At 36.9% G+C, this 27,971-nt stretch overlaps 1 protein-coding gene across 5 annotated transcripts in view; it reads right to left on the reverse strand.

Moving 5' to 3' along the window:
- Window positions 1-27,971, reverse strand: part of EPS8 (epidermal growth factor receptor pathway substrate 8) — a 176,546-nt gene that overhangs the window by 114,657 nt on the left and 33,918 nt on the right. For 3 of the 5 annotated variants that reach the window (XM_055318548.1, XM_055318540.1, XM_055318541.1), the window contains exon 2: window positions 4,106-4,176. The exons of 1 other annotated variant lie outside the window; for it this stretch is intronic. The gene's annotated coding sequence lies outside the window, so the exon portion shown is untranslated. Of the gene's footprint in view, window positions 1-4,105; window positions 4,177-6,503; window positions 6,629-27,971 lie in introns of those variants that run through there. One more of the 5 variants, XM_055318542.1, reaches the window with a different exon arrangement.

The raw sequence follows: 27,971 nt of genomic DNA on the forward strand, positions 1-27,971 counted from the left end.
GTAAAATATTTAAACCAATAAAAATATGCTAAAAAAAACACAATTAAAAAAATTAAAAGACAAGTCATGGACGGGAATATTTACAAATCCTCTTTCTTTTAACATTTCTTTCAAGGCAAGTATACTGGTGACAAATTCCCAATGCAGTATTGTCCTGGTTTTAGCTCAGAAAGTCTTTATGTCTCCTTCATTTTTGAAGGATGATTTTAGGGATACAGAATTCCACGTTGGTGACTGGAGGTTTGGTTTTCCCATAACTTCAATATTTCACTTTATAGTCTCCTCATGCCTAAAAGGTTTTTGAAGAGAAGACCATCGCATTCCTCCATAGTTGAGATACTTGGTGTGATGTTAGCCACTGTTAAGAATAAAAGCACAGCCTTTCCCTATAGCACTTGATTCCATATACCAGTTTAACCGATACATACTCCAAACACTGAGCTAGGGACTTAGAAATAATCTGAAAAATACAGATTCAGTAAGATAAACGAACGAGGCTGTTCATGTCTACAGGAAGCTTAGAATTCAAGGGCTTTAAGTTAGAACATTCTGTTTTGTGAATGAAACCATGAAGTTTTTGAGGGCAGGGACTTTATTGTGGCCTCCTACTGCTACTCAACCTTTACATTTGCTTCCTGGGTTACTAAGGAGAATTACAAACTTGACAACTAGTGATCTCTAACAGTCTCTGACTGTTGGTCATCAACACTTTATCTCTTTTTGATTCCACAACATATTCCCCATAGTAACCACATTCTTAAGTTATAATATAGCACGCTCCTCTTTTCCTTCACCCTTCCTCAGAAAATAATTATACTACCCATATAATGAAAACAATAGAGACAGACTGCATGACCTCCCTTATCTACATGTAAATAAAAAAATCTTTTTTTAAGAAAATCTTTAATAGCACAAAAGATCTATTAGATGTTAAGTATTGTTTTAAAAAACAGATTCACAAATGACAAGCTTCCATACAACATTTCAATATTCCATTTATTCATTTCAGAAATGCACCTCAGGTAGAAGGTTCAGTCAACAATATATCTTATAGTATCTTAAAGGCATGTCTTTATATCATCTGGAAATAAATCCTTTTTGGATAGAATAATCAAAATGTTCTGGGCAACTGTTATCCAAGTTTTTCACTGATTTAATCAAATCCCCTAAACAGAATCTTTGTCCTCTTAGAAATATTTATCCTCTTTTCAAAACATTTTTAAGGGTTAAGTTCCAAATATAAAACTTTAAAATAAGCTTTTCACCATTTTAAATGTTTCACTCACTAGGGTTTCTTCACCTCATGCAAATTTCACCCTAAAGATTCAAAGAGCTAGAGTATTTTCCAAATAGAAGCATCTTTTTTCTAGTATTCCTGCATAAAAAGATTTCATTGCATTTTATGTAAGCATCAGTGATTTCAATCATACCCAAACGGACAGCAAGAAGCCACTTGATGTGCTGTTATCTAACCCCTACAGCTTGTATGCTCACACTCTAAAATGAAAGAAAGAAAATAAAGTGTGCCAGTGTGTAGGCAAAAGGAAGCTGAATGATTAATCACTATATATTTCTGTTCTTGAAAATCTGATTTTGTAGCAGAATGTTTTCATCATATCCATAAAACAGAAACATACACTGAAAAGGTAAATGTTTTATGTGCTTAATACTTTTTTGTGTGTTGTTTTTGCAAAGATAAACAGTTTAAATAACTGCCTACTTCTGAGAGTAATTAAATCCAAAGTTAAACTGTGCATTTCATAACATTCTAACCTTATTCTCAGAAACACCTCAATAGTGACCAATTAATCCATCTCCATAAGTCTGTAGTAACTTCAGTCAGACATGTTGACCTATCTCTACGTTTAGACTTTCTCGTGTTAACAAAGATGGCCAGTGTATCAAAGAATCCACAACTACATACAATTTCAACAAGAGACCTGATTTATCAACATGGTATTTTGTTACAGGCTTACCTATACATAACTCCCTTTGGGCTTGATCTCATGATCATGACAATGATGATAACAAATTGCGGGAGGAGGATAAATCAGCAATGACAATAATTATCTAAGCACATATTTATGCTCCATATCATCCATCCTGAGCACTTTCTTTCTTTTTTTAAGATTTATTTATTTATTTGAGAGAGAGAGAGAGGGAGGGAGTGGGAGGGGGTAGAGGGAGAGAGAGAGAGAATGAATTTCAAGCAGTCTCCCTGATGAGTATATAGCCAGATGCAGGGCTCAAACTCACAACCCTGAGATCAAGGCCAGAGCTAAAATCAAGAGTTGGAGGCTTAACGGACTGAGCCACCCAGGTGACCCCATACTGGACATTTTCTGTATGCTATCTCCTTTAATCCTAACAATTCTGTGATGTCAGTAATAGTTATACCCATTTTACAATCATGAAGTTTAAGGCTCATGAGGATACATGCCCAAAATTTTATAAATGTTTGATGGCAAAGATGGTGATCAGGCTTTTTCCTATAGCCTACAATCATTGTCCAAGTAAAAAAGCAACTGATAAAAGCCCTCTACAATTGTTTCTTTAGACTGGTCAATTACCTTTTTTGGGAAACCAAAAAAATGACTTATAAGTGGAACTAAGTAAGCCACTTGTTTACTAAGTAAGAAACATTTCTTAAAATTACAAAAGAATATACCTTGTGATTGTATTTAGAGAACACAAGGATAGTTGCTGAATGACTCAGCCAAGCAATAAATTCTAGGTGAAAGTGGCAGCAGAATTAAAACTGTTGAGCTGGCACTGAAGATTAAAAAACGGGTCCCTGATAGCTGTGAAGGACCTTGAACACCACCCCCTCAGTCACTCCACAAAGAAATAAGTACATTGTGTGAAAAAAAAATCACATTTTCTTCTAGACTAAGACACAGATATAGCAGCAGCAACATTTGACAAAAGAGGACCAAATCATCTAGCTACAGAGCAATGACCGCCACACTAGAATCCATAATACCTGAAGACAGAGTGTAGAAAGATAATAATTTTACTATCATTTTACCGATTTACTACTATCTTTCTCTCCCAAGATGTAATACTCTCAACATAGTTACTAGAAAGAAGTATAATAATCACATTTGCTAAATAGTATCCAGGCACCTTTAAAAAGCCTCAGGGTACAATTTGGGAAACTCAGAATAAAAGGTTATGTGCAAAAACCTAAGCCCAAAAAGAGGTAAGTCATGACATGTGCCAGGTGAGTTGAAGAAAAAAAAAAAGAGAGAGAGAGAGAGAGAGAGAGAGAAATAAAGGAAGTTAAGAAGACAAACAAAACAAAGAAAAACTGATAGAGTTAGAACAAACGCCCATTCAGTTTTACTCAAGCCTCATACAGCAAGGCATCCAGAAGAAAGGCTAAAACTCCAGGGAAGAGGAAAAAAATCAGAACTAGATTTTTTTTTTTCCCCACAGCAAGAAAGTAAAATACTGAATATAAAAGCACTGGAAATGTGTAACAGGTTTCCAATAAAAAATACATGTTTAGTAATCCACAGATTAATAATTCCTCCAAATACAAATTAAAGTTTCCTCATAAGAAATTTTTAGTTCTAAAAATGCCAATACTTTGAGAGCCATCTTATTGGTTTTGCTTTCTTTCCTCTGCCACTTCTTCCACTTTCTCCTCTTCTTCTGTGCTTGCCGGTTCTCTCAGAAACACTATATTCCTACTGTTCTGCTGGTTAGGCTACAGTTACATCCAAAAATTTCATACTTACACAGATTCTCTGCACATAACTGTTAATTGCCATTTAACTGACAGTTCACAGTATTAATACCCACACCTTACATTTTCATAATAAGACCCATCCATGATCTCAATTTTTTCTCACAACATGTAATCTGGAAGGTAAGCAGAGTCAACAGCCCCATTGTTCTTATTTTAAAAACAGGTCACCTGACACAAAGAAGTCAGGTAACCAATAATGGGCATGAAGGTGGAGGGAGCTCCAGATTCAGCCAGGAATAACTGCATTTCACAGATAACTGTAGTATCTCTCAGAACACGTAAAAATGTCAAAACTGCCTAAGGAAGAGCAGATGGCTTTAAGTATATTAATTTTTCTACAAATGGACTCACCTCAAAAATGGAAATATGCTCTAATTCTTAGGCTTCTACTTCAGTCCAATGACAGCTATGTTAAAGATGATCTGTGAATGAAAATTAAATTCCATTTTGAAGCACAGCATGAAAGCAGTAGTTGCTTTTGCTTAATACATATATTTGTTCACTTTTACTTAAATTTTTTGTTCTCTTTTTATGTAGCTTAAAAATTATATGAATGGAAAAGATAAAGAGAAAAAAATCATCAAAGATCAAATATTATGATGGGCACACTAACATGCCAGCTGATTTAATCTTTGCAGTAACTATGAGAAGCATTTAACTTTTAAACAAACTAAAATTCTAAGACTTATATTAAGATTTGAACATACCAATGCCTCAGAGTTACTTTATTTTGATTTTTTTACATTTACCTCGCATATCACAAACTATATATGAAATAGGCATTTTCAATTTTTTCCTACTTGTAGTTGGATGTGTATATTCAGCTCAAAGTCTAAAAACACATAGTAATCTGCATATTTAAAATACAGACCACTGCTATGAGTGTGTGTTATTAAATAGCATATCTGTGTAACTGACAATATTATAATATATACATTGTGAACAGGCATCTATCCATTAGAGCATTAAATAATCCATATGGTGAAAATTTTTTTAAAGTTAAATAACAAGACAAAGAAGTTGTACTTTAAATTTTAAAAAATGATCTCTAGGGATCCCTGGGTGGCGCAGCGGTTTGGCGCCTGCCTTTGGCCCAGGGCGCGATCCTGAAGACCCGGGATCGAATCCCACATCGGGCTCCCGGTGCATGGAGCCTGCTTCTCCCTCTGCCTGTGTCTCTGCCTCTCTCTCTCTCTCTGTGACTATCATAAATAAATAAAAAAATTTAAAAAAAAAGATCTCTAAAGAAACTAAATTTAAAAAATGATCACTAATACCATATAATGCTTAAGAACTAATAATTTCAGTATGGTCTTCTTTGTCATGTGACTCTAACAGCAATGAAAAGGGTCTTTGGAGTACAGGAGTTCAAACTCAAATCCCAACTCTATATCAGCACTTCATTCTTCTGTTCAGATCCTCATATAATATAATCTCACTTGCCTAGAGACCACACATAAATGACATCAGCAATGTCACAGAGTAAATTAAAAAGTTACATGGCTAGTTAAATAGATGCCACATAGTCTATGTGCTAAACTTCTCCATTTCACTCAGAAGATGCCCTCAAGTTCAGTTTAAATCTTTCAAAATCTTATTTTAGAAAAAGTTCAAATGAATTTAGTAATCAAATCAATCCACAGCAGGTTAGAAGCACTGGTCAGATGCATTCAATCTGAATTTAAATTTACTTAATTTATTATAAATTATTTAATTGCATTAAATCTAGGTTTGCTAGAGGTAACAGAAAGGAATGTCAGCAGAAAGAAATTGGTAGATTATACTACCAATTTCTCTATAACAAGAGAAATAAGACATACAATGGGAAGAAAAATTCGTAAGGCATCCTAAAAATATTTGATACAGAACCACAGGACTGTGCACTATATTACACCATATTACAATCCAAGTAGTATGCACAACGATACATTATCTTCTGTTTAAGAAGAAAGTACTTGATATGTGAAAGAAAAATTACCACCGTAAGAGTTTAAAAATAAATAAAATTCTAATATTTAAAGAATTATACTCCCCAATGACTCCTATTAAAAACTCAGAAAGTGATAACGAATCAAGCATTTACTCCAACTTTTTAATATAAACTGTTCAATTAGCTAAACAAATAATAGTTGCAGGGAAGTTTTTCTTTATAGATAATAAATCAATGTAAAGTAGCAATTAAAATAACATATTCTGCAACTCCTAATGAATTAAAAGTATCTACCCATAACAGCTACTAGTATCAAAATAAGAAAAAAAAAAAAAGAAGAAAAACCACCACATATTATGTCTCCTGAGAAAAAAAGAAATATCATTCATATATTAGGAAGTAAGAAAGAGAGAGAGAACAAAGGGAGAAAAAGAAATAAGAGAAGGGAGGGAGGAAGGAGGGAGAGGAAAGAAGGAAGGTAGAAAGGGAGCGAGGGAGGGTATCTGAATTTAAGCCTCTGATCCTTCTACCACTTTTTAAAAAACATATAGGAGAGAAGGACATGTTAAACTATACCATAGAGATATCATCCACAATACCTAGAAAAACACATATTAATAATTATAAAAGACATTATTTTGACACTGAATCATAAAAAAGAAGACTTATAAAATTGTTGGCAAATTGAATATTAATATTTAACAATACTCAGAATTAACTTCGTTTCAGCTACGATAAATATGGTCACAACATTTTAAGAGTGTTTTTATCTGTTAGAATAACAGACTAAAATATTTATAAATACATTGGTAAACCTACCTGCTTTGATTCACACAGGAGGGAAGAAGTGGGCAGATGGATGAACTAAGATTAGCCAGACTTAATAACTGCTAAAGCTTGATGTTTGATAGTGGCTACATAGGAGTTCATTCTATTATTCTGTCTACCTTGTATATTTGAAGGTCTCTGAAATAACAGTTTAAAATATATATATGAGGTATACAGCACATCAAAATAAATGGTACTTCAAGTATTGTAACAGAAGTACTTTTAAGAATTTAAAAATTGGGGATCCCTGGGTGGCTCAGCGGTTTAGCGCCTGCCTTTGGCCCAGGGCATGATCCTGGAGTCCCAGGATTGAGTCCCACATTGGGCTCCCTATTTGGAGCCTGCTTCTCCCTCTGCCTGTGTCTCTGCTCCCCCCCCCCTTTCTCTCTCTGTCTCATGAATAAACAAAATCTTTAAAAAAAATTTAAAACTTCACTACATGTTCCCATGACAGAAAAAAATGTTTTAACAAAATAATAATGCTAACTAATGTCCCAACTAGTAGGTATTTGTCTCAATTGTTTAGCTAAAATATTATGTTCTGTATGTAAGCAATGATCCACCTCATTATTAAGTACAGCTAGTACACTGAAAACAGCAATTTCTCTGAAAATGGAAAACTAGTGACTTTAAAAATATAAGCAAACTGCCAGACTTCAGATTGTTTACATTCAGTTTTTCATTCACTTCATCTGGCACTAGGAAGGCTCATGTTGAGCTAGAGGAGTGCACAGTTTGGCTCAAATCCTTCCAGTTTGGATAATAAGTGTGTAATTTAAATTATTGTATGATGAATCCTGTTAAGTGAGAAACAGTTGTATTCAACACAGAAGGTGAGAAGAACAAAGGCTTTGAAACTCAATTTTTGATCCACTGCTTATGAGTTTCATATCACCTCAAGCAAGTTCTAGTTCCTTCATCTGCAAAATGAGAAAAATAATTTCTTCCATATAATGTTGTGATATATGGATTTGGTTATAATAGATTCAATATATTTTTATCTTTTATATAAACTACAGAAGTGGGTCCATACAAACACATTTCCTAAAATTGTTCTGTTAGTGTTTCACAGTAGTTAATATTCTAATTGACTACATCCAATTATTATTCTGCTACTTAATAGTATTGTTATGCTACCTAATATTAGACTCACTTCTCTCCAAATGCCAACAGTATTTCCCATTGGCATAAATAATAATTTGGAAAACACATATATCTGATGAACTAAGAAACCCCTTTATACATTGCAGCCATGAGTGTCCTTTATGTAATCAACAGGACAAGAATTTGCCTGTAACTTTCGTTTATCTAAGTTGTAAAGATTTTGGATATACAATATTGTTACAAATGTTTAAAGACACATTGCTTTCAGTCACAGAGCCAAATTTAAGTTACATCTGAAATATATTGGTGTTTGAAGGGTAAATCTATACTAAAAAATATCAAAGTAAGTCACTGAACTAATGCTTCTGAAAGAAAATTCTTACCCTTGAAGACAAAGTATCAACAAGAATGGGCTTCCTTCCAAATCATCTGATGCCCTAGGGCATTTTGCATGTACCTTAGAGCACTTATCTTGTTACAACTTATCATGTTTTATCAGTCATTTCTTTACATTCCAACTATGGGATAAACTATTCCAACTGTGGGGCCGTATAGTTGGAATAGGAGCTTCAAAAAGACAAAGGGCTTATTTTCTTTTTGCATCATCGGCATCTGCAAAAAGACTTATTTTCTTTTTGCATCATCGGCATCTGCATAGGGAGTGCCTGGCAGCAGCAGGTGCTTAATATGCGTTTGCTGTAACATACAAGTATACATACCTTCATTCTCTAAGGAATTCTAGATCAAATCATTAAGTACCCCTTTACCATATCAAATACTCCATGATGGGACTGAGCCTAGCACACCACCTAAGACCAGACCCTAAGAGATTCCATTGTGGTCTTAACCTCACTCCTAATTCCACAGAGGGCATATCTACTTCAGATCACTCAAATTCAGCAGACTGTATCCCCAGGTTCCTCTTCCAGGCGTAGCCTACAATCTGTAAGACCAGCTAACACTTACTGACAGCACTCTATGTGTAAGGTCCTACAGTAAACACAGCATATACCTTAGTTCATGCGTTCCTTATAATGACCTGGGAGTAAGTATTAGCATTATTCTCATTTTATAGTTTAAGGTGAAGGCTTAACAAGGTTATGAAACATGTCCACAGTCCCAACGTCATAGAGCACAGTTAGGATTTGAGCGAGGTCTGTCTGAATGTGGTCCATATTCTTTTTTTTCTTTTTTATTACAGATTTTATTTATTTATTTACTCATGAGAGACACACACAGAGAGAGAGGCAGAGACACAGGCAGAGGGAGAAGCAGGCTCCATGCAGGGAGCCTGACGCGGGACTCGATCCCGGGTCTCCAGGATCACGCCCTAGGCCGTAGGCGGCGCTAAACCACTGAGCTACCGGGGCTGCCCTGTGGTCCACATTCTTAATCACTGACTCCTGAACAGAAGACTACTAGTAAACAAAATTTTTCAAAAAAAGAAAAAGACTCTTAAAGTCCCTTGAGATGATTTAAAATGTTTTTAAATAAGCTTTTAAAAGCGACATTAGTTTCCTTTGGGGAGTCCTTCATTTTTCTCTTAATTTTGTGATATACAAGGGCCCTTCCATTCAGAGCATATTAACCAACAAAAACTACTCTAAGATGGCAGCAGAGTTGAGGATTAAAGTAGTGATTACAGAAAAAAAGATCTGAGCAGTCTAGAAATCTAGTGAATAAGAACAGAAAAATAATAAAAAGGAGAGACGCAGAATCTAATTGTATAAAGGGCTAAATCACTACTGATGACTAAAATCTCTACAGAACTTAAAGCTACAAAGCACATACGAATACACACACTAATTCACTAAACAGGGATTTCCTAAGGTGCAAAGCTGCACCAGAACATAGATGTCATGTAGATTTGACATGGACACGTTCATTAGAGCCAGCAGAAATAGTACACAGGCTAATGAGTAAGACACTTTTTTCCAAGTTTAAATCTCAGCTTTGACAATTACTGCATAGTTTTAGGAAAAGCACTTCTCAACCACTCTGAACCTTGTTTCCAGGCATGTAAAATAGAAAGAATACCTCCTTTGTAGCAAAATTATAACAGTTAATATATCATGCTGTCCAAAGCCATTAACCTAACAATATCTTTGTGGACTAGTAATGACAGGACAAAGGTAACATCCTTTAAGGCAACCACAAAAAAAAAAAAAAAAAGGTATTTTTAAAGACCTGGATATTCAAAAGTAGCAAAAGCAAAGAACTAAAAGCAATTAGCAAGCTATTCTCATTAGATTCCCAGGCAGAACTGGACTACCTATACGGGGGTCCCTACCCAGAAAGGTCTATCTGAAAAACTGTTCTTCACCAGGGCAGGCTTTAAGAGCAAGCAACGAGGCTGGTTAGCACATACTTTTTTTTTTTTTTTTTAAAGCTCTGTGTCTACCATGGCACCTGAACTCATGACCCCAAGATCAAGAGTCACATGCTGTACTTATTGAGCCAGCCAGGCACCCTGGTTAGCACATCCTTTCTAAAGTGTAAAAGCTACTGGAAAACTATTAACCACTCCCAACTTAGATTAACCAAATTGCTTTCCTGACAACACCATGTTGGGATCAGTGATCAGTGACTGTCATTCTTAAAGACTAAGGAAAAGTTTTCACCTAGAGCAAAGGTGAGCCAGAATGGAAATAGTACTTGTAACAAAAAGAGCTGGCCTCTTCCTGTTTCATCCTACGAGATACCCTGTGACACCTCCTTCTGCCTCCTTCCTTAGTCAATTAATCCTTTAAAAACTGTTATTAAATGCAAACACCGCTCAAGGCCCGAGGCATACAAGGATGCACCATGGACAGAAGAGTGAAGGCAAGAGATCAGTAACAGTAACAATAACTAGAATCTGTTTGCTTCATGCCAGGCTCTTCAAGTCCTTCCCATTTTTAATAACTTAGTTCTCACAGCAAGTCCACAAGGTAGGGACTAAAGAAAACAAAAACATTCATTTGGGGAATATAAATAATAGTGAAAGGGAATAGAAGGGAAGGGAGAAGAAATGGGTAGGAAATATCAGAAAGGGAGACAGAACATGAAGACTCCTAACTCTGGGAAACAAACTAGGGGTGGTGGAAGGGGAGGAGGGCAGGGGGTGGGGGTGAATGGGTGACGGGCACTGAGGGGGGCACTTGAAGGGATGAGCACTGGGTGTTATTCTGTATGTTGGAAAAAAAAACAGAAACATGGAGAACTGTAATAACTTGCAAATCTATTCAGCCACTAAAGCAGTGAAGTTGGACTCAAATCCAGGCAGATAACTAGTGTGATAAATGCTGGAACGCCAGTTATGGGAACATCCTGGCCTCAGAATTTAAGTAAACTGGATGAAGTTAATAAATACGTTTTAGCAGCATCTGGGCGGCTCAGTGGGTTAAGCATCTAACTTCTGATTCTGGGTCAGGTCAAGATCTTAGGGTCATGAGATGGAGCCCCACGGCAGACTCTGCCCTCTCCCTCTGTTCCTCCCCCACTTGCTCGCGCTCTCTCTCTCTCTCTCTCTCTCAAATAAATAAAAATCTTTAAAATGAAAAGGGCAGCCCGGGGTGGTCTCAGCGGTTTAGCGCCGCCTTCAGCCCAGAGCGTGATCCTGGAGACCCGGGATCGAGTCCACATCCGGCTCCCTGCATGGAGCCTGCTTCTCCCTCTGCCTCTGTCTCTGCCTCTCTGCCTCTCATGAATAAACAAATAAAATCTTTAAAATGAACAAATAAATATGTTTTAAAGTCTTAGAAATCCTTAGAAATACACAAAAAGAAAGTAAACAAAGACAGGCCTCATCTTTAAAATTTTCATGGACCATACAGGTAACAGCTCAGGTTCACTCTCTCTTGCAGAAACGTCAACAGTTGTTACATTTGGTTTCGCTCATTCAAAGAAGTTTAAAAACAGTACATAGTGAGTGATTAGGGCAATACACTGCCCAAATGAAACCAGTTAGCATTATTAAACTAAATTACAATCATAACAAAAACTGTGATCACATCATAAAATATCACGAAGCCACTCCAGGAATGAATGAATGGCTGAAAGGTAAGGCCATTTCCTGTAACACACAGGTTTTCCATGAGGTTACACATCTAACTAATACTTTTATTAGAGAAGAAGCAGCATCACACAATCAGGCCAGTAAAGGTCTTTTTGAGGTGAGCCTGCCCACACCAGTTAATTAACCAGATGTTTCATTCAGTGACACATTTAATAGATACGTTTTTTTTTCTTGAAGCAACAGTCTTAAGGAGACTTTCTGGAATTAAACTGCCCTCAGTTCTACCATGTAAAGAGATTAGTCCTATAATACATGCTATCCTACTAGTCAATCCTCATTATCTGGAAGCATAATTTAATATTTACATCAGTCCCATATTCTTGTCTACCTAATAAAACCTTCTCCTTGGTTTCCTAATTTATTCAAAACTGAACTTGATCTTCCCCACAAAACAAGTTTACTCTCCAAATTTACTCATTTATTTTAATGTAACTTCCTTTCTGCACATCACTCAGCTTGAAACTCTAGTTGTTACTGACTTCCCCATCTCTTTCACTCTGGATCTCCTCATACCAGGATTATCAAAATAAGTTTAACTGGTCTTCCTATTTCAACTAACTTACCCTTTTTCTAAGACTGTGAAAATTTACTCTTAAAAAGCAACACTTTTACTTTGCTTTCCTCTGTCCCAGAACCAACAATGGCAACACAGAAGATCATATAATAGAAGCAAAATTAGGTTTAATAATCAAGAAGCCGGGGTAGCCTGGGTGGCTCAGCGGTTTAGCGCCACCTTCAGCCTGGGACCTGATCCTGGAGACCCGGGATCGAGTCCCACATCGAGCTCCCTGAATGGAGCCTGCTTCTCCCTCTGTGTCTCTGCCTCTCTCTCTCTCTCTCTCTCTCTCTCTCTCTGTCTCTCATAAATAAATAAAATATTTTTTAAAAATAATAATAATAATAATAAAGAAGCCTGGGCTCCAGCCCCAATTTCTCCATTAATTAATCTGAATGATTCATTTTGGTTTCCTTATCTAGAAAACATGAGTCCTAGGCTCTAAGAGCTCTGCAATCTCTTACCTTGAGAGCAACAAATCTCGTTTTGGAATCCATGATCTAATTCCAGGAATACCTGAGCTAATCAATCTGATCTACAACTATCCCCCAGCAAGTATTCTCTGATCCAGCTACTCTCTGCATGCTCCCAAGTATGTCAGTTATGCTTATATTGTACTAATTCCTTCTCTAAAATGACTTCACCCTTCTCTTATCAAAAACAAACAGGAATTATACAAGGATTTTTTTTAAAGATTTTATTTATTTATTCAAGAGAGAGACAGAGAGAAGCAGAGACACAGGCAGAGGGAGAAGCAGGCTCCCTCTGGGGAGCCTGATGCAGTACTCAATCCCAGAACCCCAGGATCACAACCTGAGCCAAAGGCAGATGCTCAACCACTGAGCCACCCAGGTGCCCCCACAAGGAATTTTTTATACAAGGTTTTAAACGAGGAATTATATTCTTTTTTTTGTCCTTTTCTGACATTTGCAAATTCTTTACAGTCACTCTGTGTTATGTATGTACTAAATGCTCAGTGAAAAAAAAAAAAAAACCCTAAACCAGAGCTAGAAGGTTAAATTAACTCGACATACAAAGCCTAACCTAGTAATCATCAATAATACATACTTTTTTTTCCTAGAGATTTTATTCATTGTACACACCTGGCCCTGTTAACACTAAAATTTAACCTATGTAAGCTATGGCTCCAATGAAAGGACTCAATAGTTAATGAACTGATTTTATTTTGGTTCTCTTAAGTGCACAGTCTAATTTATCAGTGCTCAGCTGAAGTGGATATCATATCTAGCTAATGTAGTTAGTGAAAGTACCTAATCTTAGTATATCAGTAAATTCACTCCCTGTTTCCTAGAAACTCAACCAATTTTTAAAAATCAAACCAAATTATTTTATGAGCAAGTTTGTTCCAATAATATCAATTCAGTTTTATAAGTTAAATTATTTTTGTGAGCTGATCTGATAACTTCCCCAATTACCATCTTCAATACTGCACTGATAAGAAAGTGTCAGTTGATGAAATAATAACCAGGGAGGAAAGTGCAACCCATTCTCCATTCCCCCAGTGGTCATTCCGCTTGCAGAACGGAGAAATCAATGACCCAGAGATATCATACAGACCTGATTTTTACATACAACAGAACAAATACTCATTTACAGAAAAAAATCAGTGCCCCATAACATACTAAAAAGAGCAAAGAATGTGCTATCAGAAGGTTTGTGCCAAACTCTACCACTTATTAACTCATAGCCACAGCAAAGTCTCATAAACTCAATTTCTCAGATTTCTCATCAGCAAAATGGGGGATCATCATAATACCAGCCCTGCTTACTACATAAGACCTCTGAGGCTCAAATAACTTAATTATGTAAAAGTGTTCTGGTAAGTGCAAAAATGCTTCACAATACAAATTATTATGTAAACAATATTCATAATTCCCTCACTCACCAATTTTAAGTATTTATTATCAAATAAATTTACCTAGTAGGAAAAGTAAAATGACTAGAGAAGAATCATCCTTAATGATACCAATTTTCTAAGTCTGGGTTTTTATACATCTTGCTCTTTAAAGTAGGACACACAAAACTCTACGCAAACAATTTTAGGCAGTTAAGTGTCTGAACACCTTTTCTGAAAGATCTCTAGGGAGAGAAATTCCACAGCTCTCTTGGTATTTTTCCCTCTGGAACTGAACAACTCAAATCAAGTATAAAAAAGTTCCAATTTTTTTCATCTGATATAAAGAAAATAAAATACACCAAGTTGGTATAAAACAGAATAACTGGCTATAAAAAATCTATTATACAACAAGTTTTATGGCAGAGACAAAATATCCAAGGTATAATGGACCTAAGCTTTTTCTCTTTCATCAAATTTCTACTTGCAGAAGTGGAAACATACGTTGCCTAAACAAAAGATACGATGCAGATCAAGTTTTCTTAAATTTCATAATGGAACACTAAGCATGACACCTACCAACCTAGAATATAAAACAAGGTCTTCTTTTCAATCCATATCACACAACATCAGAACTCCATACACTTGTCAAATGTTAACATTAAACTCCTCACAAAACCAAATATTAAGACAATTGATACTAAAAAATAAAATTAAAGTTCATTTAGCCAAATTTCACAAGATCCATCCCTGAATTCTCTTGGAAGAGCTGAGTGTAACATTCCCGAAATATAGTACTTTCATTGTTACCAGGATGTTTTTATTACTTAACTATTTATGGTTATGCCTTAGGCTCTCACTGAGGGACAACATAAGAGATTCTTAAAAGAATGTTTTTATTCTGGCTTCCAAACTGTCCAATATGTTATTTCATACATCTTTTAGTAAGATATCTTCCTATAGCAAGCACTCTCTGTCTGTGGCACTTCACTGACAATTCACAAGTTACAATTTATTGAAATTCGTATTTGCTTGTCTATCATCTCCCCTCGACATTAAATGTAAGGGCAGAAACTATATCTTATTCAATACTATTTCTCAAATACTGAGGGCAGTGCCTAACACATAAGGGAGCTTAATGATCATTTATATAATGATTAATCATATACTTCAATTTTATTTTCTTAGTACATATGTTCAGTCCTAAATACAAAATAATCTCCTTTAAAAAAAAAAAGAAGCCATATCTTCATTTATCTTCTCCATTCTTCTTAGAACTAATAGAGGAATTAATAAATACCTGATGATGAAGATGACCATGACAACAATGATGTCAGTAGTGGTGGTGGAAAAACAAATTATCCTCATCCAAACAACAGAGAACAAGCACTTTGTTATTCATTAAAATCAAATACAAAAATAGTAAGCAATCATCTTTGTATATTAAAATTACAGATCCATTATTTTCCTTTTTTCTAAGTTCTCCAACATTGGTTAGGAGATTTTACTTATGCTCTCCTACACCAGTAAGCCTAAAAAAATTCAGTTCCTCAAGAATCTAAACTGGCTATAGTAATTCATCTAAGAAAAATTAATCACCGCCATAGAATATCTACATTACAAAAACCTCAAGCTTCTGCCTTTTGCCCCCTATGTCCATGATTTCAGAGGATAACTTTCCTTGGTTTCCTCCTGCTGAGGATGACTGCTTGAAGAATTGGACTCTATCTTTCTGAACCTGCTGGGTGCTTGGATGAAGATAAAGAGAAAGCAGGGAGCCAAGAATGACAGTGATCTCCTCCTGGAGAGGACACACCTGCCATTCTGGTGCTCAGTGTGCATTTGCCATGGCCCTGCCCTAATTCCAACTCCAGTTTTAGGTTTTACCTGGCAGAAACAATTATTCTTGATTAGCAAGCCTAGCTTTACACAGTACCCTATGCCAGACACCCAATGCACAAAAAGAAAGAGAGAGAGAGAGAAAGAGAGAGAGAGAGAGAGAGAGAATATTCCTATTTATACATGAAACTAAAGTTTATCACAATCAGGAATGATTTGATCCCCTAAGCAATCTAAGTACTCAATGAAGATAATACATTGAGAAGAAATTCCTTTAAGTGCATCTATCAAGATAAGCTTTCCTCTTCAATAGAATCATTTGGTTTGTGCTCTGGATAGGTTTCACTTCCCCAGAGAAACAGTATTTGGAAAGTATACATCATCATGGCCTAAAATGGCCCATGCCAGAGTCCAGATATAAGAGCAGATGAAAAGGTGTATTCAACACCTAGAGATACTCACTCTAGCACCCAGATTCAAGAAGCCTGAACCAGTGACTACTTGCTTAACACGACAGGATGCCAAAATAGACCAGCAAGAATGAAAAATAGGGATCCCTTTCATTGCTTTGTTGAGTACCTGAAAGCACAGCTTTATTCACGACATTAAAAAAAACAGATTTCTGGAGTTGATGCACATTGAAGTGTTGACTATTTGTATAAGCAATTTTTAAAAGCATGTTTTAGAAACATATCTACCTATTTAGATATTAGGCTTAACTCAAAAAGGAGTATCTTATATAACAATAGTCCTCCTTTCTTCAGCATCAAAAGGATTCTCTTTCTGAATCCTTCAGCTCAAATAAGAGTATAATTAGAGAATAAAACTCTTGTTATATTAGACAGTAGATGTTGATAATAAGATCCTGAACTCCGCTGCTTTTCTTGTCATGAGGACCAGATCCTTGGCATGACATTCAAGATTCTGCATTATAAATTTCAGCATTCTAGCCTCTACTCCAGTAATCCCATTATTCATTCAATCAACAAAAATATATGAAGCTCTAGCAATAAACAAGGCTAAAATGATCCCAATCCCTAAAAGTTCCCACTAAAGTGCCCTCCAGGCAAACTAGTCAATCAGTGTGTCGAAAACACTCATTCAGCAAATATTGACTGGATAGGTTAAATGCTGGGCACAGTTTAAGACACTCCTATAAAGAGACAGCAGTAAACAATGCGGTAAGATTTCTTTCCTTCACAAAGTTCACAACCTTGCGAATGAGGAAATGTACCTGTCTTTTCAGGTACTTTTCTGCTATGTTCATGTCAATTCCCCCTCCTCCTCTGTATCTCTGGACATCTTCCTTTCTCCTTAGTACCAGTCCTACTCCATTTATACCACAGTTCAGATAACATGTTAACTGGATTGCTGGTGAATAAACAGAGACTAAAGCAAGACTTAAACCTGGATGGTATGGGGCAGTAGCCAGCTAAATTTAGGAAATTAAAGAGAATTGGAGAGGGGGGTGCCTGGGTGGCTCAGAGGGTTAAGCATCTGCCTTCAGCTTAGGTCATGATCTCTGGGTCCTGGGATTAAGCATAGGGTAGGGCTCCCTGCTCAGCAGATAATCTGCACTTCTCCCCCTCATGCTCACTTGCTCGCTCCCTCTCAAATGAATAAATAAAATGTTTAAAAAGAGAGTGTGTTAAAGGATTGTGGGCAGGATTTTAAAGCCAAGACAAACAGTCAATACAAGAAATCTGTGACTAGGCCTGGGATAATTACCATACAAGCAAAACAGAAACCCAATTACCAGACTGAGGCACAAAGTTAACACAGAATCAACAGCAACAGTATTTGATATCAAGTAAGAAGCTAATGAGTCAGGGTCCTTAAAATTCTCCAAAGGACAGAACTGGCCCTTCAGGACTGGGCTGAACGTTTAAGCAGAAATCAAATACTCTCAGCAATTAAATTAAAAGGAATGTATCTTTGCAAACCATATATGTGATAAGAGGTTAATGTCCAAAATATATAAGGAACACATACAACTTAAGAGCAAAAAATAATCTGATTTTTTTTTTTTATGATAGTCACAGAAAGAGAGAGAGAGGCAGAGACACAGGCAGAGGGAGAAGCAGGCTCCATGCACCGGGAGCCCGACGTGGGACTCGATCCTGGGTCTCCAGGATCGCGCCCTGGGCCAAAGGCAGGCACCAAACTGCTGCGCCACCCAGGGATCCCTAATCTGATTTTTTTAAATGAGCAAAGGACCTGAATAAGCATTTTGCTCAATAAGACATACAAATGGCAAACAAATGCATAAAAGATACTTAACATCACTAATCATCAGGGAACTGTAAATCAAAACCACAATGCGATATCACCTCACACCTGTTAGGACAGCTATCATCAACAAGAGATAACAAGTGCTGGCAAGTGGATAGAAAAAAGAGAGCCCTTATTCACTGTTGGTGGGAATGTAAATTGTTACAGCCATTATGGAAAACAGTATGGAGGTTCCTCAAAAAATTAAAAATGGAAACACCACATAATCTAGCAATCTTATTCCAGAAGCACTCTCTCCTGGGTATATATATACAAAGGAAATAAAACCGGTATCTCAAAGAGATACACTCTCATCTTCATTGTAGCATTATTAGCAATAGCCAACATATGGAAACAACCTAAGTGTCCATCAAGGGATGAATGGATATAGAATGTGTTACATATATTCAGCCATTCAACATTATTCAGCCAATGGAAAGAAGGAAATCTCGCCATTTACAACAACATGAATGAACTTGGAGAATGTTATACCAAGTGAAATAAGCCAGGCAGAGCAAGCCACATATTGTATGATCTCACTTAATATGTGAAATCAAAAAAAGGCAAACTCATAGAACCAGCAAGTAGAAAGGTGGTTGCCAGAGGCTTGGAGAGTGATGGGTAAAGGGGAGATGTTGGGTCAAAGGATATAAACTTCCAGTTAGAAGATGAGTAAGTTCTGGGGATCCAATGTATGGCATAGAGACTAGAATTAGTAATACTGTTTTGTGTACTTGAAATTTGCTATGGGAATAGACCTGTTCTTGCCACACCGAAACAAACATAACAAAAGGTTAACTATGTGAGGTGATGGATGTGTTAAATACATATGATTTTTTATTTACAATTATACCTCAATAAAACCCAGGGAAGAGGCAGCCCAGGTGGCTCAGCAGTTTAGCGCCACCTTCAGCCCAGGGCCTGATCCTGGAGACCCAAGATCAAGTCCCACATCAGGCTCCCTGCATAGAACCTGCTTTTCCCTCTGCCTGTGTCTGTCTCTCTCTCTCATTCTCTCTCTGTCTGTCTCTGTCTCTCTCTCATGAATAGATAAATAAAATCTTTGAAAAAAACGGGGGGGGGGAATTTAGGAGTTCAGAATCACAATTTTTATTACAATGAGGCCTCAGATTCTCCAAGAAAAACAGTAACAAAGTCTCTAACTAGAAATTACAGATAACTAAAAAGCATGATGTAACCTCTCTTTCCTCATAAATTTAGTCAGTGAATAGAGAAGATGGGTCAGAGAAATTACACTCCAATGGTGGAGACATTAACAGTGATGTTGGTTGTGAAAAAAGTTAATAGTAGAAAAGTTAAATTGTAGTAACAATAAAAATGTTTCTTTATATTTTTATTGATCACCTAAAATCCTAAAAAATACATCTGAATCTACTATCTTGTTTCATAAGATTCTATGAGGAATGCAAGGCAATCATTACTTTTCTAATGACATAACAATATTAGTTGCATCACAACGTCACTGAAAGCATTTGTAGGATAAGCATCATTTATTGATGGCACGTCTTACAGAAATGTTCTTCAGGCTATAACTGGATCCTTAAGAAATCAGGATATTTCCTAGAGCAGCAAATCCAGTGGCGAACAAGAGACCTCAAGTGTCAGCTAACAGGAATTTAGCCTTATTTAGAAAATTTATACGTTTCAAATATATCTCAATAAAGTTCTTGGGCTTTCTCTGTCACTTTCAAAAAGATTTTTTTCTGCTTAAATAAAATGTAATTGTAAGAATGCTATTATTAATGCATCATCAGCAGAGAATGCAAAGCTAGTGTTAAAATAGAAGACTTAGAAAAATGAAGCTCTGTGAAATGACCAGGTCTTTGTTTCTTTTTCAGGATTCTCTCTTGATTTTTTCATATAACTCTAACTCTATTTGAGACTTGAAAATAAATCATAACAGATACACATCTAATGCCATTATTCAAATAATACATACTTAATATTATACTATAATCCAGGCACAAAAGCATAAGTACCATCAGATTCAGAACACATATATCCACTTGAGGGAGACTCCGGATGCTCATTTGTCTTACATATATCAGAGAGTGACAAAAAGATAAAAGGTACTAAAACTAATGGAAACCTTGGTATAAGTAGTTCTAGTGAACCAAATAACTATATATAGCACATGAACTGCACTAGTTCCGTAATTCAAATCTTCACACTTCCTCTCCCACGCTCACTCCAGAAGCTCTTTTAATACTTAAACAGCCTGGTGTTAAATGGATTCCATTCTTGAATTCTGGCAAGCAATTTGAAGCTTTCATACTACTAATAAAGCCATACTGGTAGTACTATAGTTACAAAATTAAACAAAATTATGTAAACATCAAGTAACAGTGAGGGCAATTACTGTTTCCACAAGGTAAGTCCTGCAAAGGGACAGCTGAACATTTTATCTTAAGACATTGAGGGGGGTTGGGGAAAGGCCAGAGCCAATGGTTCACCCACCAGGTTGCACCTGGCTTGGGCCCAAGCAGAACAATCCAGCCTGGCAAAAGAAGTCACTGTGTTGTGTCTCCAACTGGGCATTAGGTTTATCCCAATGGACACTGTTAGGAGGCACAGTTACATGCCATTCTTCTACTATATGAATTCTCCCCCTGTGCCAGGCGGATGAGGAGAAGATTCTGACAGAGTCAGTGTTGGCCTGACCTCAATTAAGATAGTTGTCCCATTTGGAAAAAAAGTAGTTTAAATGGCTCTTGTTCTATAAACTCCCAAAGAATCCAAAAGCCAAACCAAAGTTGCAGGCAAATGAAAGAAAGGATGAAGTTGGCAAGGGTCACGAGCTTGGCAGGAAAGGGAAAAACAGGAATGGAAATCCTGAATCTCTTCACACCATACCATCATAAATCTGAAATACAGGGCAAAAACAGAAGGATGAGTCATATAATAATATATTCCTGGGCATCCCGGGTGTCAGCAGTTTGGCGCCTGCCTTGGGTCCAGGGCGTGATCCTGGAGACCCGGGATCAAGTCCCACGTCAGGCTCCCTGCATAGAGCCTGCTTCTCTCTCTCTCTGCCTCTCCCTCTGCCTATGTCTCTGCCTCTATGTATCTCTCATGAATAAATAAATAAAATCTTTAAAATATATATATATATTCCTATTTTATTTAATAGCTCATCTGACGATATGGTGGTTGGCTTAGTAGTAAATGAAGAATAAGTGAATACGTAAGTGTTCAGCTTTAGGTCCTGGGTGAACAGAGTAATAGTCATGTCTGCTAACAGAGACAAAGACATCTCCAAATAACTCTCAAACTCTTTTTCCACAACTGGAAACAATGATTTCTGTCCCCAACAACTCCATGTATTCCAAGCAAACTAATGGAAACCTTGGTATTTCTAGTTCATAAGATTTAGCTAAAAATGTATATGAAATATGTGAAAGAACCAACCCCCCAAAAAAATCTCTATAAGCAAGTTATTAGCTTTATTTTCTCCCTGTGTGTTAGAGACAAGGATGCAGGCTGGCTGAGCAGCATGTAATGTGAAGCTGCAATGTGAAGGGCCAGGGCAATCATTAGGCTTCCTGGGCATTCCCTATCACTCACTCTCTTCTCTACTTCTCTACCTGAAGGGAAAAGTGCTCCCTCTCTAAAGCCTAAGCTCTTGAGACCAAACTTCCTCACTTTACCACCCTCTCTACCAAAATACCTCACTGGCCTGATGTGCACATACCAGAAAGGGTGTGTCTGACATCGAGTTGGCTTGATCCTACTGGTTAAAGATGTCAGAAGAATAACTGTATACGGATGACGTCTACCAAAGGTCCATGCAGAGGACATCACTCACATGCAGGCACACTTTCAAAGCCTTTCAAAGTATATCAGCCAATGCCTGTCTCAAGATTTTGGGAAACCAGCCCTTCTTCCTAGACACTTAAAAGTATTCATCCTGCTACCACCTGAAGCAGTGGTGTCTGTCTCATTCTGCAGGTTTCCTGCTCAGTAAATAATTAAATTAGTGTCTGTTTCCTAAGCACCCAAACATACACCTCTACTTCAAAATTTAACAAGCTTACTCTCCCCTCTCCTTTCCTGTCTGCCAAGAATCACACCTACCCCAATGATCTCTCCCTGTCCCTCCATTCTTTACTTTGAAGTTTTGCTCCATTTCTTAAATAATCCCATATTCTCTTGGACATTTATCTCATCCTCCCAGAAGAGGCCTTCCTATCACCACATGCCTCTCAGAATTTTATACAGTCAGGCAGTATTGCTTTTGATTGCTCTTTCCCCAGCTAAATACCATTACTCATATATTTTATATGATTCTGAAACAACTCCAATCACATTTCCCCTCTATATAAAGATACACCATTTTTACTTAGCAAGAGCTGTACTCTGACATCCTTCTCTAAATTGTTGATTGACCATCTCACTCTCACGGAATTTTTCCTGTAACCAAAGTTACATGGAAAAAATATTGTTAAATATTCAGTCTGAAAGCAAGTAACAAGTGAAACTATATACCCCAAAGAGGAAATAAATATCGTGAACTTAATGACATTAGCAATGTAGTTTGGCCAACAAAGTTTCACCAGAAAAAGACAACAATGAAATACTCTAAAGTGCACTTATAATGATACATGAAGATGATTAAAGCAATTAATAGCAGAAATCAATACTTATTGCAGGACTTCAAAGAGTGTTTTTAGACCAAGGAAATCTCAACATCTCAAATCCACAATGAGATTTTGCTTAAAAAGGTTTTAAAACTTTGACTCTGTTCTCAAATATATAGGGATGAAGTCATTCTTTTGGAAAAGCTAACACCATTTCGAAAAATAACCACATGCGAAACTGTTTGATACACAATACATTATTTGGCACATTTGGTACTTTTTCACATTATTTATCTATCAGAAACCCAGTTATGATTACAGGATCTTAAGATGTGGGATTTATTCCTTCTTATTTGTATTAAATTATATGTCCTACCAAGAGCTTTAAATAGAACTCAGAACACAGAAATCTGCAAATTTGCCATGATCAAACCAAAACAAAAAGTGCTTCTATCATCCTTGTGTCCCAGAACAAAACAAACAACTATAAGAAAATGATGGGTTCTTATTGGCAGAACTTTCAAATCCCTATAGAGTTAATTTATATGTACTCTATTCATAATCAAGTAAAAGGGATTGTAAACCATGGTTCATCTGTATAGAACTTACTCTACAACTATTTGGGGCACTATATTAGATGCTACTACCATGGCTCCTGAATCCATTATATCCCGTATTTTTAAATATCATATATAGTATCCTTACAGTCTTTAATAAACATTATTTACTAAGTATTTAATAATATGAAATTTGGTCATGACAGACTTATATCTTAAAACACATACATTTCTATATTTAGAAAAAGATACACACAAATCCTTAAAATACAGGACTCACAGACCATCTAACACAAAAGTGCACTTAAAAAAAAGCTTTTAGGAACACCTAGGTGGCTCCATCAGTTGAGCACCCAACTCTTGATCTTGGCTCAGGTCATGAGCTCAGGGTCATGAGATGGAGCTTCCTGTCTGGCTCTATGCTGGGCATGCAGCTGCTTAAGATTCTCTCTCTTTCCTCTCTCTGCCCCTGCCACCATCACCACCACCACCACCACATGCTCACTCAAAAAAACACAAACCAAAAAGCCTGTTTTTAATTTCAATTGTGTCCAATAAAAGTATAATTCAGACAGCACCACTCAACAGTCTCTTTAAGATTTATTTATTTATTTATGTATTTATGTATTTATTTATTTATTTGAATGAGAGAGAGAGAGCGCACATAAGCAGGAGGGGCAGAGGGAGAAGGAAAGAAAGAATCTTAAACAGACTCCACACCCAGTGCAGAGCCTGACAGGGGGCTGAATCTCACCACCCTGAGATCATGATCTGAGCCAAAATTAAGTTTCAAGAGTTGGAAGCTTAACCAACTGAGTCACACAGGCACCCCTAGTCTTAAACTACAGTATGCAGTTACCATAATGTCATTTTACTCTTTTGGAAAATAAATTGCCTTAGTCGAATCATCTTGGAACACCAAGTGTACCACCCAGTCAACCCTTCTGAATTCCACTCATGTTAGTTTTCATCCATTTGCTTCAAGGCAGTTAAATCAAATCTTGTATTTCTATATCCCTAGTTTCAAGGCAGTATCTCCAATGGAAACCTAATAATGTTTATTAGGCTGCAAAATGACAAGAGTAAAATAACTTCTAAGATTGTTTCCGTTTTTAAATCCCCTCAAAACAACAGCGTAGAGTGAAATTTTGACAAGGAATTTGTGGATGCTTATTATTATTTGCAAGGTTAAACTTTTTCTCAGGTTACTCACTACTTACAAAAGGAAAACTGTATTTATGATGAAGAGGTATGATGGACCACCACCTTAACCAAATGATCAAACATCACCAATAAGTCCCACTGACATCCCATACCTCCTGATGTGATGCAATAGGAAATTCACAATATCACTAATGCAGTACTCTTCCCAAATTGTTTAGCCTGTGTAAGTTATCTACTGCTGTGGGAAAATTCCCCCCCAAAACTTAGCAACTTGAAAAAATAACAATAATTTATTAGTTCTCTCTCTTTCTGTGCATCAGTTATTCATACAGACCCCAACTGAGACTGCATATTTCTACTCTATTACATCTAGGACCTCAGCCAGAAGAATTAAATTATTTGAAGGCCCATTCACTCACATATCAGCTTGTCAGCTGAGACCTTAACTGTAACTGTGTAACATCTTCATAGGACCTAGGTTTCCTCACAATGTGCTGAGTTCCAAAGGTAATAAGCATCCCAAGAGTGAGTAAATGAGTCCTAAGGCGTATAGCATGACTTCTGCCTCACTGCAATGGTCAGCTCTCACAAATCCTTGTCCACCCAAGGAGAAGGAACAAAGACTCCACCTCTCAGGTGAAAAAGTGTCAGTCACATTTTAAGAAAAGGACATGAGGAGCACCTGGTGGCTCAATCATTCAGACATGATTAACTGTCTGAATCATGGTTTCAGCTCAGGTCATGATCTCAGGGTCGTGAGACTGAACCCCCTGTCAGGCTCTGCACTGGGTGTGGAGTCTGCTTAAGATTCTCTCTCTAGGGATCCCTGGGTGGCGCAGCGGTTTGGCGCCTGCCTTTGGCCCAGGGCGCGATCCTGGAGACCCAGGATCGAATCCCACATCGGGTTCCCGGTGCATGGAGCCTGCTTCTCCCTCTGCCTGTGTCTCTGCCTCTCTCTCTCTCTCTCTCTCTCTCTCTCTCTCTCTCTCTCTTTCTCTGTGAGTATCATAAATAAATAAAAATTTAAAATTTAAAAAAAAAAAAGATTCTCTCTCTACCTCTGCCCATCCACCCCACCCCATGTGTATGCACTCTCTCTATCTCTCGCTCTTTCTTGAAGAAGGAGGAGGAAGAGGAGGAGGAGGAGGAGGAGGAGAATGTGAGATGGGCTAAATATATTAATGCAGCTACCTCTGAAAGAAATAATCTGCTACAACCAGAATCTAATCACTAAGACAAGACAAATTCATAATGTGTAATATTCAACAAGACAACCTGTCTGGGGATCCCTGGGTGGCGCAGCGGTTTGGCGCCTGCCTTTGGCCCAGGGTGCGATCCTGGAAACCCAGGATCGAATCCCATGTCGGGCTCCCGGTGCATGGAGCCTACTTCTCCCTCTGCCTGTGTCTCTGCCTCTCTCTCTCTCTCTCTCTCTCTCTCTCTCTCTCTCTCTCTCTCTCATAAATAAAAAAAAAAAGACAACCTGTCTGATTGCTTCAAGAAGTACATTTCATGAAAGACAAATGGGGTGGGGCATGTCCTAGATCTGTCCAATACAACTTTCTGTGATCTTGGAAATATTCTGTATTTTTGCTGTTGAATAGAGTGGCCGCTAGCCACATATGGCTACTCAGCACTTGAAACGGACCTAGTGTGACTAAGAAACTAATTTTTTTATATTTTATTAAATTTTAATCTATTTAAATTTAGTCACATACTGCAAAGCAGCTACCTTATTGGATGGCATAGGTATAGATCAGAAGAGGCCTGTCCTGAAGAGACAGGATAAGAAAATATAATGAATCTGTCTTGATAAATCCTAGCTCAAACAAAAAAGGAAAATCTATGAAAGGCAATTTTAGTACAACTAGAGAAATCGGAAAACGGACTATACAACTGAAGATAGTCCTGAACCAAGTGTTAAAAATTTTTTATTATAAAAGTGAGATAGTGGTTATGCAGGAGAATATCCTTACTCTTTGGAAGTAATATAGTCACTGATAAAGCACCTTATTGTTGACAACTTACAATGAAATGATTAGGGGGGAAAAAAGAAGCACATGTGTATATATCTCTATATACAGAAAGACACAAAATATATATTGGGGGAGGAAAAATGAATTCAAATGTACGAAAATGCTGACAATTGGGAAATTCAGATGAAGAATATATGGGTGCTTACTGTACTATTCATTCAACTTTTCCATAAGTTTAAAAAAATTTTAATAGAACGATGTGGGGAAATTAAATTTTCTTTCTTCTCTAATACCTATTATACTTCTTACATAAACTATATTATCAAAATTAGGTATGGTTTTATGCTTTATGACTTGGTACTGTATAACTACTCCTACATTTTCAATGGATTTCAATAGTAACCAAAAGAGTGCTATGATACACCAAAATTGTCCCAATGAATGTTTTGAGGAGTTCCTGGGTGGCTCAGTCAGTAAAGCATCCAACTCTTGGTTTCAACTCAGGTTATGCTCTCAGGGAGCTGGGATCGAGCCTCATGTCAGGCTCCATGCTCAGTGAGAAGTCTGCTTAAGATATTCTCTCTCTGGGATCCCTGGGTGGCACAGCGATTTGGCGCCTGCCTTTGGGCCAGGGCGCAATCCTGGAGACCCGGAATCGAATCCCACGTCAGGCTCCCAGTGCATGGAGCCTGCTTCTCCCTCTGCCTGTGTCTCTGCCTCTCTCTCTCTCTCTCTCTCTCTCTCTCTCTGTGACTATCATAATTAAATTAAAAAAAAAAGATATTCTCTCTCTACCTCTGCCCCTGCTTGCTCATGTGTGCACACATGCTCTCTCTCACTAAAATAAATAAATGTTTTCTTTAAAAATATTTATGTTTTGATTAACTCATTAAGTTTAAAAAAGAACATCTGTAGGGGGGAACTTAGCTGGCTCAGTAGGTAAAGCATGCAAGTCTTTGATCACAGAGTTGTAAATCTGAGCCCCATATTGGGTGCAGAGACTACTAAAAAAAAAATGAAAAAGGAACATTTGTTAATTCAACTGGGAAGCAGAATTACTCCTTGCCAAATAAAATTATATCATGGTTTAAAAAAATTTTTTTTACTACTTCCAGATATTTTTATTGAGGTATAGTTGACATATAATATTATATTAGTTTCAGGTGTATGACTTTATGATTAGGTATTTGTGTATGTTGCAAAATGGTCACATTAAGTCTATTTAAAATCCTACTAATATCATGCTTTTAATCTAGGAGTTTAGCTGTACTTTCAGAATGATGATCTGATTCAACACAGAAATGATTTTACATAATAAATAAAATACCAAAGGCCTAAAGTGTTTACTATGAATCAATTAAATATATAAAAATAGAATTATATTGAAATGAAAAATATATAAAGATACAAGCATCAGCAAATTCAATCTCCACATACTAAAAAAATCTCAAGCTCTTTTAAATTTCAGGTTGTGTTTTCATT

The sequence above is a fragment of the Nyctereutes procyonoides genome, unplaced genomic scaffold (genome assembly GCF_905146905.1).
Source record: "Nyctereutes procyonoides isolate TBG_1078 unplaced genomic scaffold, NYPRO_anot_genome, whole genome shotgun sequence".
NCBI classification, from domain to species: Eukaryota; Metazoa; Chordata; class Mammalia; order Carnivora; family Canidae; genus Nyctereutes; species Nyctereutes procyonoides.